A 15,962-nucleotide genomic window follows, 5' to 3' on the forward strand; every position below is an offset into this window, starting at 1 on the left:
GTGCTTTGTGGAAGTCCTGATGGCCCTGGGCCCTCTGTGTTCCCATCCAGGAGTGGTGTTGCGGTGTCTGGCAGGCAGTTGCCCTTGTCGGATTGGAACAACTCCGTGACCGAAGCACTTTTGAGGGCGCCTGCAAATTCCCTACTTGTAGGGTTGTAACGGTGACCTCCTTTTCCCCGGATGACAGAGAACAGATTCTGTATAGGAAGGTTTGTATAGGAAGGTTTGTATCAGTTATTGCAACTTATCACCCGGTTGCCACTATAGGCGATAGTCATGACTTCATAGCATGCAAAAGAAACAAGTGGTTCCGTTTAAAAAAGAAGCCAACTTTTTGGTTTACAACTTTCTTTGGCCCTATAAAAGTGATTGTGTGGACAGTTAACTTGTTTACAGTTGATTCCATTGTTACTTATTGTCATCATACTTACTTCAATGCAATCCTGGTTCAGCTTTGCTGTACAAAGGAACCGGATATTATTTTTCTCCATCTGACTCCATAGGGAAAGGGTGCTTCTTATTGATAGCACCAGGCCCCACTGGCATGGATGTGTGAATGCTTGTCTGAAATCACATTTGAAAGTAAGTTGCAAATTGATTAAAATTATTTTGTGCTTCTTATTTTAGAGAGATGTGTGTGTCTGTTTGATGGTGGAGGAGAATCACAACCTGAACTCCCAAGTTGGAATTTGGGCTATTTGCTCCTGTAGGTACTGTACTTGGACAGAACTTCCCTTCTGCAAGGGGCGCCGCCAAGGATTTGGATCCTTGCAGTGTCTGGGAAAAATATATTTCAGATGTGAATGTTGTATGTGACTTTACTACTATGATCAGTGTTTGACACTTCTGGGACCACTATGTGACCGATGGGTTTAGATTGGCATGTTAGTTATACCTTGAATTGAGGATGTCAAATAGCCTATTCATCTCCTCAAAAAAGTCAGCTGTGGTCATGGCCTCAACAGGCAGCCGTCCCATATCGACCAGTGTCTTCATTCCTAAGTAATGACACCATATCATTTTTAGTTTGCAATGTCTATTAGGATATACCCCTTTGTACTGTATTCTCCTCACCTGCTGACACAGTGTGACTGAACACCTGTGTGGTCAGACGGACACGCATGTTCATAAATGGGGGTAGATTGATGTGCCGTTCAGTTAATTTTGGTGCCAGTCTGAGAGTATTCTGCCGGTCCACTTGGAAAAATTGTTCCAAATGTGGCCATTTTGCAGATTTGTCTGCAATCTGTGATAACATATAATCTTTGTCACTATTTTGATATTACTTGATTTCTGAGTTCTGTGTTGAAAGATCTGTTATTGGCAAATCATTGCTATACAATTTCAGTGTTCTTTATTGGACACTTTTCACCAACCTTAACTCCATGTCTCTTCATGTTGTTTCGGATAGACTTAATCAGGTGTGGCACGTCAAACATGATTGGAATTTGAGTTCCTCTCACTGAGATGCAATGTGCCACAGATGACGGGTCTCTCCAATTTAGGCTTGCCCCCAGGAGTTTAAGTGTTTTTATATTGGTGGAAGACTGGTCGCACACTACAGCCAGGACCTATGATTGACACACAGTGGTTTTACCCAATGTATGTTGTTTATTTTAAATGTATTTGCTTGGTAATAACTCGGTATGTGTCGTGATTATTAAACCTGAGTGTTGTACTCCAACTTACAGAAAATCCAATGGCTTGTAGCCTCTCCACTGCCTCAGACACAATGTCCACCATGTCTGCTGGGGACAGGGCAGATTTTGCCAGGAAATAGCCTATGGCCTGTAGATGAGTGAAGGTATTACCATGTAAATGTAGTCATGACTAAAATGTTGATTGTAAGTTGTACTTAATTCACCATGACTTACTTGCTTCCATTTTGATGCAAGCCCGCGAGCCATCAGGACCATGCAGTGGTCAGCCATTTGACCTTTGGGAGTAATGCCCTCCACACAGTCTGCACCTGCATTATACTCCTGTAGCCTCTTTATAGCCATCTCATCAAAGACCAGACTCACTGCCCGCTCACGCACCTCAAGGTTATGAGCTACTGTGCCCATATGCGACAGTACTGTCTCCAAAAACCCTGGCTGTACACAGGACAACAGTGTTACAGTATGAAGCAAGGAACAGTAGGTTTTTATTTAGATTTTGTTTGGTTTGTGTGCAGTCTGTGTTTTTTCTTTATGTTTATTGTTTTGTAATGTTCATCTCCTTACTCTGAATTGGCCCACAAGTTTTTGGAGGAAGCGAAATAGTGTCGTGGGTGACGGCAACACAAATTGCTTCCTCAGTAGCTTGTAAGCGCTTGGGCTCTGATGCCGTATTTCGAGCCCAAGTTTCTTGAGGGCTTCTGGGAAACTCTGAGGCCGGGAGCCATGGTACTTTGCTTGCACCATAACAAAATCTCTGGTCTTGTCTGGAAGACCCTGAAGTACCTCTGCCAATTTAGTTTTTTTTTTCCTCAGATTTTAATCTGAGAAAAATGAAATGAGAAATAAGTGACAGTGTTGCCTGTACTGTTCTTTACTATCATAATTATATTGTAAATACATTATAAACCATTGCCTACTTTGATTTGAGGTTTTTGACTTTTTGACACATCTGTTTTTTGCTCTTCCTGGCCTTCCACAGCTGTTTCGTCTTTAACTGTTTTGTTTTCTTTTCTTTGTGTAGTGTCATACTCAGCTGCCATTTCTCATCCTTCTCCTTCTGAACAACTGTCTCCAGCTGAGTAGCTCGCTACGAAACACGTAGAACCATTAGAAGAGTGTGCTATTGTTTTTTAAAAGCATTGTCATGTCTTATTATGCCACAATATTCTTCTGTTTACCTCTTTTTCCTTTTCAAGTGCCTGCTCCAGTTGTTTAACACGCTACAAAACATGATGCAACCGTTATATTTGACATGCTTTGAGATTGTTGTTGAGATTGTTGTTTTGTGTTACCCCTTAACCCCTTTACCTCAAATAGACCTGTTTCTCCATTACTTTGGGAGACTAGTTCTTCACTTGTACTGAGATGAGAGCTGTCTGTCCAAATTCCATGTGTCTCCACTCTGATTGATTTAGGTGGATTAGGGCAATTAATAAGAATGGGCACAGCATCATTTGCAAGGCACTTCCGTTTGTTCTGTAACAGTAAGTTTGCCTCATTAGAGATCTTATAGAGCATTGCTTTGTTCAAATGTTGGCCCACTTCTTGGTCTGATTAATAAAATGCACTATCAAAACGGAACTGTGTGTTTTTATTCACTCAGATGATCATTTGTGTTCAGTTAGTGGCAATTTCTAACAATGCAAAACTGAAAGTTACCATTTGATAAATCATGTCTCTTTTGAAATGTGCCTCACAAACACCATACCCTCACATGGTGAGCTCATTGTGAGTGGCATTTAATGACAGGTCTGCCCGTCTTATGTTTATCAGCCACCGTTTTCTCCTGCAAATAGGTAGCAATGGTAAGTATTATTAAGAGCAAGGCAAGGCAAGTTTATTTATATAGTGTTTGCTTTTTTTTTAGATATATAAGTTGACCCTCAATTACGTATGCCTACTCTAAACATATAGCAGTCTTACAATCTAAGGTGAAGATTAAGGTAGGTCAAACTTATGAAATGAGCCTATTGAACGTTTTCTTCTGCTTAAGATAGATACTTTATTGATCCCCAAGGGGAAATGCAAGGTCCTAAGGATTTAAGTTATGCTCTTTGTGAAAATCTTAGTGCACTGTCCTTTCCATAGACCTAAAAACAACGAGAATGGGTCCCTCTATGCATCACAACTGCATCAGATCTGTCATGTCACTTACCTCTCGTCATCCCTAGGGAACGAAAACACCGAGCATTCCCCTTGCGTGTTATTGCAGGCAATTGCTGCACACAATTTGGGCATTTTAATGCGATATTTGCAATTTGATCTTTACTCAAAGCAGAGAAAGCTAACTTAAATGGTCACAGAAACAATCGTACCGCTCCTTTACCAAGCAGACTGCATGGTGCTTAATTAATACACCTGTGGAAAGGGACCTGATGAAACCCATGAATTGGCGCTCTATCAACTATAATCTTTCCGCTCCTTCAAGCATTTATTCATTCTACAATTAAAAAAACACACAAGACATGGAAACTTTCAAGGGATTTAATAAAAACATCAATGAAATAATTTACAAACTTTATAGAAAATATGTCACTGCTCACATTAAGTTACCCCAGCGTCACCTCATCATTAGAAGTTGCTAGCAGGATTTGGTTTAGCTGACCGGCGAATGTGTTGTCAAGGTAGAGCGTAGCAACCATCCAACAGCAGCAGAATAAATAACCGGCGCACACCTCATATAAGGTCGATTTTCTCCAGACTGGAATGCTCAAAAATGCTAAAAATGTACTTGAAATGTTCAGAAGGGTTTGGGGATCATGGAAACGTGCCCAAAATTCACATTCCTAACTCTATAGAACTAAGATCTTAGCATATGTGGTGAAATTCTGAGCTATGCCCATAGACTTCAATGGAGCAGTCGCTGCCTCTGCTCTGCATAAAGGGGGATTTTGACCCGCCCTCGTGCGATCAGGGTTCCCGGAAGTGGCTCCTGATGAAGTATCTTGCTCCGCCTTAACAATCTTCGTTTCAACTCTGCGGCTGAGCAGGCATTTTTGAGGTAGGATAACCTGGATTGAATCAAGTATTCAATAGATGAAAATATGTTTCTGAGAAATATTTTGTGTAGTGAAGTAAACTTAATAATCACCATTAGTCTTCGTGCATTCTATCTAGCTACCTAACGTTAACTTTTCAGGTCTTTAGGCTAACTGAACTATTGTAAGGTGTACCTGATTCCATGGTACTTTGACATTTTCAGGCATGAAAACTCCTCACCTTTCGGCGAAATTCGCCGTTTTGAATCCAAAATAGGGGACTTACGTGGTTCGCACAGATCCGATGAGAAAATATTGTAGGGGGGGTATGGGGTTACAACTGAGTTTACAAATCATGCGCAGACGCGAACGCATCTTGATGCGTTGTAAGACAAGAGACCAATTAAAAACTTGTCTGATCCAGCAACGATTATGTGAATGCAGCCCCTATGCATTTAGCCTATGAAACAGTGGAAGCTAAATTTTGCCGCGGATGCAACGCGAACAGAACGCTTGCGCTGGAATAGCCTCCCTGTCTGTGTGACTACAGATATATGCGTCTGAAATGTCAGCTGGAATGTGAGCCCGGCGAGGAGAGATGCTTATTGATGTCACAGGTGGGCTAGTTGAAACGTTCAACTTCTGTCAGAAAAAGACATTGAGATTGGTGTAGCAACGTAGCATAGGCTGTTGTTAAAGTTAGCGATATACGTTAGACCGGCACATCCGGGAACTTGACTCGTGACAAACGTTCCCGCCCCTTTCGGGGGGAAAACCATAGACTGTAAAAAATAAAACAAACAACCCCTCTCATTAACTCCAACGCAAATTAGGGTCAATAAACGTAATTCGTACAGAAATCGCAGGAGTAAATAATAACAAAAAATACCACAAATCAATATGACCACTCAATACATAACCACTTTGCCGGTCGTTGACCGTGAAAGATACCTACAAAAGCTTAATTCAATTAATATAAAAAAACATGTCCCTTCAGTCTCCCGAGTACGAAGTGGTGCAACAACCCCACTCAGTCATACCCGGACATTTACTCGTAGCCTATCTCATCGAGTCTCCAGGTAAGTAACTAAATTGTTTTCCTGTATTTTTGCCTTCATATTTGAATTTTAATGTAGTGTAGTTGAGTCACAGGCTCAGATGTAAAGTATGTTAGTTAGGCTAATATTTATTTGCCAGCAAAGCTGTAGCCTAACCCACCTGCAACTTTTCGGCATGTCTACCGGTTCACTTTGGCTTGTTCTGAGGGAATGTTTTCCCCTCAAAAGGGGCATGGCGCAAACAACCTGCTCTGTGTGACGCGGGTCCGGTTGTAAGTATTGGACAGAACTATAGACATAACGAGTTCATTTGATGAAGAATACGTGCAGTTTGAGCCATCTAGATCGACAAATGGTGAAGCAAATAGGCATAGGCTACTTTATCAGTATACCAAAGGCTAATGTGAATAACTAAATAGTTGAATTAAATGCTCCTAAACTGGGCTGGTGCGTTTTGTCAAGTTCAGAGACAAAAACAGTGTTTGACATGGTAATGCCGTCTTTTAAGAAACACTCAGTGGCCTGACACACTAGCACAATGCCACAATCTGTAAGTAGCCTAGCTGCAGGTTAAAACATTTCAAACCAATTTTACAAATTAAAGCCTAGTCCAGTGTTTTTCAACCACTGTGCCGGGGCACACTAGTGTGCCGTGAGAGATCATCAGGTGTGCCCCAGAAAATTACCCAAATGTCACTCACTGGTCCAGAAAAGCAATTGTTGCATTAAATAATTTATAACCACATGCCCTCATTGATTGTATGATTGCACTATTTGTGGTATGCAGGCATTGTACAACGGGGGCCCCATATCCAGTATTCACAGAATCATCACATATCCAGTTCATAACAACAATTAAATTAGATATAGTCACCTACAAATGAAACAGAGGGCGCTTGTTTTATTGAGCAGGTCTTGCATAGAAGCCATAATAAGGCCATATCTGTGTATTATTTGAAATGTTAGGCTATGGTATGTTTATTTTTTCTTCACACAGGATGTTAGTGTGCTGTGGGACATTTTAAGTGTCAAAAGTGTGCCGTGGCACAAAAAAGGTTGAAAAACACTGGCCTAGTCTACCCTACCCAAGTTTATTTATTACCTGGTTTGGTCCAACAAATATTCAGACTTATTCTAATAGTCTACTATGAAGTGTCCATTAGGCCTATGAAATCTTCAGAAATGTCTGATAACTTCAGGCACAAAGAAAGAAAGAAAACTCATGTAGATTACTGAGGAGGAGAGGAGGGCCAGGCTGAAGCATGTTGCCAAACAGCGCAAGTGGGCCCCTTCACACTTAGGCCCAAGCCAAAAAGAAGAAATAATAAGTATTTTTTTGTAAAAATTAGTCATTTTGTAGTTTGTTTTCTTCATAAATCTCTGGTTTTAGGCAACTTCATACTCCATGGAAGCTATGCACTATTGACAACAATGTCACTCGCGCCTGTTTTGCTATGAAACGGCCATTTCCCACTTCGCGCGCCCTTCTCACCTTTTTCACCCCTGACCCGTTTTCATGCCTGCATTTTTCATACATTTAAATGGAGCAACCTACTGGATTCAGTAGGCCTAGCTGTCTATTCCAGACATGGTTAGCATTCTGATCAAACATGAATGCATTTCAGACATTTAGAGTGGCCTTTTATTGTGAGCAGTCCAGGGCACATCTGTGCAATACTTGTCATTACATCTTTTCATAAGTCACACATGGAAAGTAGTTGTATTATGCAGAAAATCAGAAGGTTTTGGTTGGATACAGATTGGATAATTAAAGAATATGGCATCAGTGACTGGCTATTGATTGACTGTACCTTGGCCTAACTGTTAATAACTACCTCAATAGGGTGTAGATATGAGCTTACACTGTTCCACTGAAAACACAAAAATACAAGAAATGGTTATTCTACAGAACTTTGAATACACCAAATTTGGCTTTGCTTATTGCCTGCATAAACAGGACATGTGCAATAGTTGAATATGCCTGTCCTGTCCCCATTCAGCTAAGTGTTGTGTGAGTTTGTTCATTATAAATATTGGGAGCATTTCTTTAGCTTAATTTGTGAGCACTTGTTCATAGTTTGCAGTAAGTTCAAGGATGTGACATATACCAATATTTCTGTTTTCAGATCTGGAACATTTTGAAATCCTACCAGATGAGGCACAAGTCATTGAGCAGTGGCAGCTTCTGACTTCAAGGACTTTGTTCACCAGCAGACCCCTTTGATTACCTTTTATTTACAGCATTTGCATCTGTCAGTCTTTAAAGTGATCTAATATGTATTGACTATGTACTAGCTTAGTACATATTAGTTGTTGTTATTTTAGTTTCACAAATTCAGTGGTTACCTGTAATGCTCAAGATATACAAGTAAAAAAATCACTTTTACTTCTGCATCTGGGTCTTCAATTCAACCTACTGACTAGGGCTGGGATAAACGATTATTTTTTAAACGATTAATCTAGCGATTATTTTTTCGATGCATCGATTAATCTAACGATTCATTTTTTCAGTCCGATTCGATTTCGATTCGATTATCGATTATCTCCTCATTCATTGGCTAATAGCAACTTATACATGTTTATTTACATATCTGAATGAATTAAACATGAATTCTTTAACATTGCAATATATGTTTATTGCTCTTAAGATTCCAAAATAAAAGACTATACAAGTGCAAAGTAATGCATTCTTAGTCAGAGGTAGCATTCAATAAAGTTCAGTAGTGTATAGGTCTAATTGAGTGCCTGTCACTTTAAGACGTCTTGCAATTAACATTAACAGTTAAAAGGCTGCTGATGTGTTTATGCAATTCATAACGTAGTTAGTTCAAATAACGGTTCGTACTTCCTTGGGACAAGCACTTTTGAGTCTTCGAAAACACCTTTCCATTTACATCGGGATTTTGCAAACATTCAGAGTCAATAAAATGAGCCCTGCATGATTAACGAAATACAAGCAGCTGTAAGTAAGCATGCTAAACTTGACATCCAAACAGTATTCTAACATTAGCTTTGAGATACTGCTTGATTGCATACTGTAACTTAACTTAGTTTAGTCTCCTCAATGTACTATGTTGTGATAAGACCTTAGCAGAGTTTACTTTAACTTTAATGCAGCAGTTTTGAACAAATTTGCGCTGCATGGTCACGATGCTAAGCGGATTTAATAGCAATTTAGCCCACTGTGTTCTATGCAGTGCTTCTATGTGGCAACAACAATCCTTCAACAACCGTGAATATCTTGTTAAATGCACATGCAGAGGAGGAGCAGCGGGCTCGTTACGAGAGAGAGCGGGCGGGGCGAGGAAAGGCTGTGTGAGTAAAAAGTGCAGCTCAATGAAATTATTAACCAATCATTTTACCTGTGCCTTGTCAACCTCTGTGTGCGGTGTTGTCTGGGCTCACTGTGTGTCTGCTTGATGTGCTTTTGCATATGTATCACTGCATGTATGCATGCATGAAATATCATGGGTTTGTGTGTGAGAAAGAGAACCATCAGCTGACCCTAAGGTAAGACCACACTATTGCAGGCCAAAGAAACAAGGTGCAAACGTTTAGCGTCTAGCCCTTCATCAGTGTTCCTTGTATGTGTACCCCCCCACCCCACCCCCATCCCCAACACACACACAAAAAACACACACACTTACATCATCACTGTCATTACCTCACATACATACAGCACACTGCTTGCTACAGTAAGCCTCCTCTACATACTTGCTGCACACTGCCCCCCCCCCCCCCCCCTCTCCCCTACATACACAGCAAATTGTCTTCAGGATCTTCTCCAACACACATCCTCTACATACTTACAGCACACTGCCCCCACCTACCCACACACACACACACACAGTCACTGCTCCACTCCCCTCCCGCCCACACACACATCTTTACTGTCATCACTCACATACATCATACATACAGTACTCTGCTTGCAATAGTAAGTCCCTTCACCATACTTGCAGTACACTGCTCCCCCCTCTCCCCTATATACACAGCACATTATTTCATCAGGAAGCTTCTCCAACACACATCCCCAACATACTTACAGCACACTGCCCCCGCCCCCCCATACACAGCACATTGTCTCATGAGGAAGCTTCTCCAACACACATATTGCACACTGCCCTCTCCCCACATACACAGTACACTATCCCATCTCCCCTGTCATCCCCCCAACACACACACCAAGACCCCTGGCAGTTGGGTTAGCCCCTTGAGCCGTGGATCTGCCCAAGGTTTCTTTCTTGGTAAGGGAGTTTTCCCTTGCCCCTGTTGCTTATGGGTGCTCCTTGGTGCCCCCCCCCCCCAATCCCAATCCTCCCCCACCTTTCTTATGCAGCCCTTGCCACTTAATCTACTAAACCCCTCTTCTACTGCACTTTTTACCCCCCCCCCCCCCATTAATGCACAAATAGGCTGACACCAGACATAACTTTAACTGCATTTCTTACTTCCAGTAACTATATGCATGTGACAAGAAACTTCCTTGTATCCTTGTATCCTTGTATGTTTTGTGCCTAACCATTTTTTTTTATAGAGATTTGTTTACTTCCAACCTGTGTCTTTGTCCTTGTTCAGTAAATGTTTAAATGTTCAGTAACCATTACAAGCAATGCCAATAAACTGTTTTTTTTAATCAAAATTCATGTGTTCTGTGTACTTTATATTAACATTTTAAGGGCAATGGAGCGATCACAACAGAATAAGCATAACAATTATTTTTATTCATTTTCATCTAAACGAGGCCATTGAAAGCCCTGATAGGTCTGGTCACCACTTTGGAATTGTTGTCTGATGGTGAAACCACACAAGAGGGTAGAGGCTTCCTTATACTCCTGCCTAAAACCCCATAAGCCCAGCGTATAGCCTGCCTGTACACAGTGTACCGGTATTGCATAGGGATAAGTAGGAAAGTTTGTTCAGTTTAAAACTCTGTAAGTAGGTTGGAGACGTCATTTTAAGCCTGTCTTATGCATGTTTATTGTGTATGCAACACATCTCCTCTCTCCTATAACTGTTGGTTCAAAGAACTCAGTGTAAAAAGATTGGTAAAGTAAACATAAACCATGAACATACTCGTGCGTGCTTGCTTGAAGGGGACCATGATCTTGCCTGGAGTGTGAGTATGCTATGTGTAGCACAAACGGATTCAGGCAGCATGCCTCAAATCCAGGACGCTGTAATTTGCTGGCCGCGGGGTGAGCTCCTCGGCGACCAAAACGCGCTCACCTCCCTAAAACACAAGCTCTCCACCACAGTTTCCATGGGACGACACCGCCCACACAGACACCTGCCAATTTGCCAAACACAGCGACACAGACACGCTTATTACTCTCTCCCGGTAAGCGGTACCCTGACGGTGTCAATGACAATGTCAATCACGGGGAAAACTAGCACTATAATCACACTGAAGACACGACCAGCCTACTCGGCGTCAACTACGTTTGCAAACAACATTTTCACCGGAGAAAGAGGTAGCCTCAAAGCTTAGAAATAAACATAGGGGTTCACAGGTGGGCCAAGCTACATAGCTAGCATAATATGCCTTCTATTTCTAGATCTTCTGACTAAGTTTAGGGTAGCCTACTTATCTGAGCCAACGATATAATCACTGTCACTAGATATAAAGAAAACGTTGACTTTCACTCGACAGTAAAAAAAGTTGTTATTGTAGGCTACCCACTGCTATTCATAGACTAGCTCTAGCGCTCGTTGCTGCGCTAGCAACTCACCAGGACACTTCACCAACTCTCCAGTGATTCTCCTCTGACCATGCATTTATTTCTCTTTGATGGCCATCAGCTCTCGGTATTTCCCCATTCGCCCTCTCACGTCTAACCGGTTCAAAATTATATGGCTGTGGGCCATCATAAATGTTAACTGTGGGTCTTGCCACCTCTTGCTCATCCCAGTTAGACGCCAGTGCTAGTTCTAGTAGCTGCTATAAGGCTGAGGCTACTTCCACCAAAGATCTTTTTTATATTTATAGTATAGTATATTTTTTGGGCTTTTTGCCTTTATTTGTATAGGACAGTGAATAGTGAGACAGTAAGTAAGTGGGAGAGAGAGATGGGGTGGGACAGGGATATGACTGCAGGTCGGATTCCTTCTTTTCCTTCTTATCTCTGCTTCCACCCATAGACTGTAAAAGATAGCTTCCACCACGTCTACCTCATATGACGTCATCACCGAATTGCGTAAAAAATAACCGTTACTAACAAAAAATTACAAAAACTGGACTTTAACACCATTTTGGAGACATATCTAACTTTATATACATATCTTGAGTGCCTAATGTACCCATTAATTGAAAGTGTTGTTTAACCTGCACCACAGGCTTTAAGAGGGGCTCAAACATTCACGGCATAGGAGGTACAATTCCCTAGCGGTCATGTCCGGGTCACTCTGGTCAAGGAGGGCCTAAACATCTTCCCTTTGTTCTTCGCTCACCGGACAGTCAATGTGAGGAACCACCATCACTCCTTCTGCCTCACCATTGTGGTCCATGGCAACATCCCAGTCAATGTCTGGCTCCTCAATGTCCTAGAAGAGAAGAAGCAGAATGTTACAGGCTGATAGTCTATCCTTCCAGAATAGGCATCTGACATAATAGTACTTGTTTGCATAGAACAAACCAAACCTACGATCAATTAATGTGTTTTTTCTAATTTAACAAACAGAATATGCACGTTAACCCTCCAATAGTTCAGTTAGCCTAATAACCTAATATAAGGCTAATCCAGCCAGACAAGGAGCTAACTAAAGTTAACGTTAGCTACGGTTAACATTACAGACTAACTAATAACGTTCTAGACTACGGCTAATGTTGATGTTAAGCTACACTAACATATTTCTCAGAAATGTTTTTTTCTCTAATTTAACAAACAGAATATGCACGTTCACCTTACAATAGTTCAGTTAGCCTAATGACCTTCTAATTGTTGCCAGCAGCCAGCCAGACATGGAGCTAAAGCTTAACCAAAGTTAACGTAAGCTAGTCGCTAGCGGTTAACATTACAGACTAGCTGCTAAGTAATAACGTTCTAGACTATACAAAGAAGACGAATGTTGAAGTTAAGCTACACTAACATATTTCTCAAAAAACATACTCAGATGAAATTTTAGCCACGGGATTCTTACCTGAAGAAACCTCTGCCCACTGCCAGATGCCGTTGTTGTCTGTCTGGAAGATTCGTCTCTGGTTGTCTTCTTCGACTGAGGAGGGCTGTCAATCAAATTTCACTCTTCAAACACGGCCAATCACAGCAGAGCTAGTACCAAACCTGGTTACCGCCCCCAAGTAGAGCAGAAATTCACTTCGCGCGAGCAGAAATCAACTTCGAGAGAGCTGAGTGATTTTCGAGTGAGCGCTGGTCAGATTCCTCCTCGCTCGCAGCATATTTTTCCTCGCTCGGGGAGCAGTTTCCTCTGAGTGCGTGCGCGCAGAGAGTATTTGCGCGCGCGCAGAGAATATCTACGAGTGTGAAATAATATAATACGCCCGTATGCATGTTTTATCGCTCGAGTGCATTATGGCACTTTTCTATCGCCATAGTAGCGTGACAAGTGTGTGTTTACATGCAGCACTAACTTCAGTTCAGACCGACAACCTGTTCTGTATTGCTCTCTCTCTCTCTCTCTGTATATATGTATATGTATATGTATGTGTGTATATATATATATATATATATATATATATATGTGTGTGTGTGTGTGTATATATATATACACATACATACACACACATACAGTATATCCATGCATACATATGTATTGTATGTAGTATTGCATTACTAGCCTATTCTAATTTGGTTTGTTCTATTAACATGGAATGAATGAACAGGCACACGTGACTATGGAGTAGGTCTACTTCACAATTCAGATTTTCAGATGGTGCGTTGTGGCTGACAACGGCCCTAAAATCTCGAGTGTCTAGGTTTATTGTTGGTTCCTGGTTGCTGTAGTGCAATGATGTCATCTGCTGGCCGTGCCGCGCAATAGCGCCACAACATATGTAATTTCACTGGACATTACGGTAAAAATCTTGTTTTTCCTTACTAATATTCGTGTCATCCAGCAAACATATTAAATGATCTGAGCCTAGCTGTTCAGGACTGTGCTCCCATGATGCTGTGCAGTGTGTGTATGTGTGTAATGTTTATGTTCTAAACCAGGTGGGTTGACAACGTTGTATGTTCTGTCTGTTGTGTTTATGTTTGCACCTGTTCACATTGTTCATAACTAGGGTTGATTGGTGTGTGTTTTAGATACAGCCTAATATAGATGTTTAGTGCTGGAGCATAAGGGTCAGGTCTGGCCCGGAATTATGTGTTTGTGTGTTTTTGGTGCGTAACCAATAAAGACCATTTTTGAGACAACCTTGCAGATTGTTACATTGGTGTCAGAAGTGGGATGCCGACGGGAGGAGAAAGCTGCGACCGATACCCCGGCGATGATGAGTTTCCTGCCAAGACGGCTCTTCGACAGTGCACTCGCCCATGGCCACCTGCTGAGCCCAGCAGACGGAGCCAGCCTGCAGCGTGACCGTAACGAAGAAACCCGCCCCCGGCCACAGGAGGAGACGAACCGGGCTAATGGCAGCATCCTGCCACTGGAACCCGCTCCACACGGGATCGATGGAAATCGGCTGGTCCCCGGCGCGACGGCGGCAGAAGGGCGCTCCAACGCCAAATTGCCCCGCTACAATGGTGAAAGGCCGCTGGCGACATACCTGGTGCAGGGGTCCGTTGCACAAAAGCAGAATTAAGACATCCGGGATAAGTTACTGAGCTGCGCTCAATGAATCCAAAACAAGAGCGTACAGGCTTAATTGGTTGCACAAAGACCAAGCCAGGATGAGCAGACACGGATTCATCAAGCCAGGTGAAACCTATTCTGGATAAGTGCGCGCTCACGTCTCCCTCAAATAGACCCCGCCACCGATCACAGATTCACTGATTCACCATGGCAACTAGCGGCTTCATTGCTTCTTCTACGGTGTGAAGTAGGTAGCGATAGCTTTTTCACAACAGCAACAAACAGCAACACCTCTGTTTAGGAGAATATTGCAACTAGTTCCGCGACCACCATGTGCGAAATGGTTAGGCACTCCCGTGATGTCACATTGTCGCATGACAGGTCGGGAATGGCGAGTATGTAAAAGTTAATTAATGATCACAAACGTTTAAATAATGACAATGGGTCTAGGTATATGTGATAACAATGTGTAGTGGGCAGTGGAATAATTATTGGTTTCCGTTTGTGGTGACTGCTGACTGAGATAAGGGATGAGATTAAATAGAACCTGGAACTTAGCCTGGTCTGGAGCAGGCTAGCTCCAAAGAATAAATCGCCATGGTAACTTATACCATAACATATCCTGCTGCCCCCTATCCCGTTTTTGTGCAACTGGATCACGGATAAATTGAGCCAAGATAACCAAGATATCCCGGCTTAATCCCTTATCCTAGTTTTGTGCAATAGGCCCCAGGTCCGGCTGGCAGCCGAGCTGAATGGCTGGTCGGCGGAGAGAACGGGCGTACAGGTGGCGTTGGCCCTGGAGGGGGAAGCGCTACAAGTATTAGAAGACCTGCCACCGGCAGAGCAAGCAACCTGGACTGCCATCGAGGCCGCTCTGCAACGACGATTAGGCCAGAGGATCTTCACCAGCGATGCTCGAGAACAACTCGCGTCCAGACGGCGGCACAAGGGCGAGAGACTGGGCAAGTTCGCGGCTGACCTGCAGCTGTATGCCTGGCGGGGCTACCCAACGTACAGCCAGAGTCTACATGAAGAAATGGTTTGTGCGAGGCATCCACCCGGAGCGGCTGAGAGAACATCTTCGCCTGAGCGCCCCCAGCTCGCTGGCCGTGGCGCTCGCGGAGGCCGAACGGGTGGAAAACATCTTCAACACAACGGAGTCGAGGCATTGCGTACGCCAGACATCGATGGAGGAGTTGGAGACGACGCGACAGACCACAGCACAGCCACCAAAACGCCGCCCATGCGAGTGGAAGAGGCCGGCCAGCGGAGACGGATGCTACCGGTATGGCGAACCGGGGCACATCGCGAGGCACACCCGCCCCAGCACCCCTCACGCGCGCGCCCCAGTCAAACTAGAGGGGGGTGGCACGGCGGGAGGGATGCCACATTCAAGTTTCACTACCTCCCTGGCTATGGACTGCATACGACTGGGCCGGCTCGGCCAAACAAGAGGACTCTATGTGGACTGTACGCTAGACGGGACTCAGTGTCGTGCCTTGATC

General features: G+C 43.1%; 1 long non-coding RNA gene across 1 annotated transcript; it reads left to right on the forward strand.

Annotated features, from left to right (window-relative positions):
- The first annotated feature begins 5,630 nt into the window (after window positions 1–5,630).
- Window positions 5,631–8,083, forward strand: LOC143104438 (uncharacterized). The gene is made up of 2 exons (XR_012983070.1): window positions 5,631–5,718; window positions 7,824–8,083. It is a non-coding gene; the product is annotated as an uncharacterized LOC143104438 (long non-coding RNA).
- Window positions 8,084–15,962: the final 7,879 nt, after the last annotated feature.

Source organism: Alosa pseudoharengus, unplaced genomic scaffold, assembly GCF_046254945.1.
Source record: "Alosa pseudoharengus isolate Yale_2024_CS ecotype anadromous, Long Island Sound unplaced genomic scaffold, YU_APseudo_1.1 YU_APseudo_1.1_scf_5, whole genome shotgun sequence".
Taxonomy (NCBI): Eukaryota; Metazoa; Chordata; class Actinopteri; order Clupeiformes; family Clupeidae; genus Alosa; species Alosa pseudoharengus.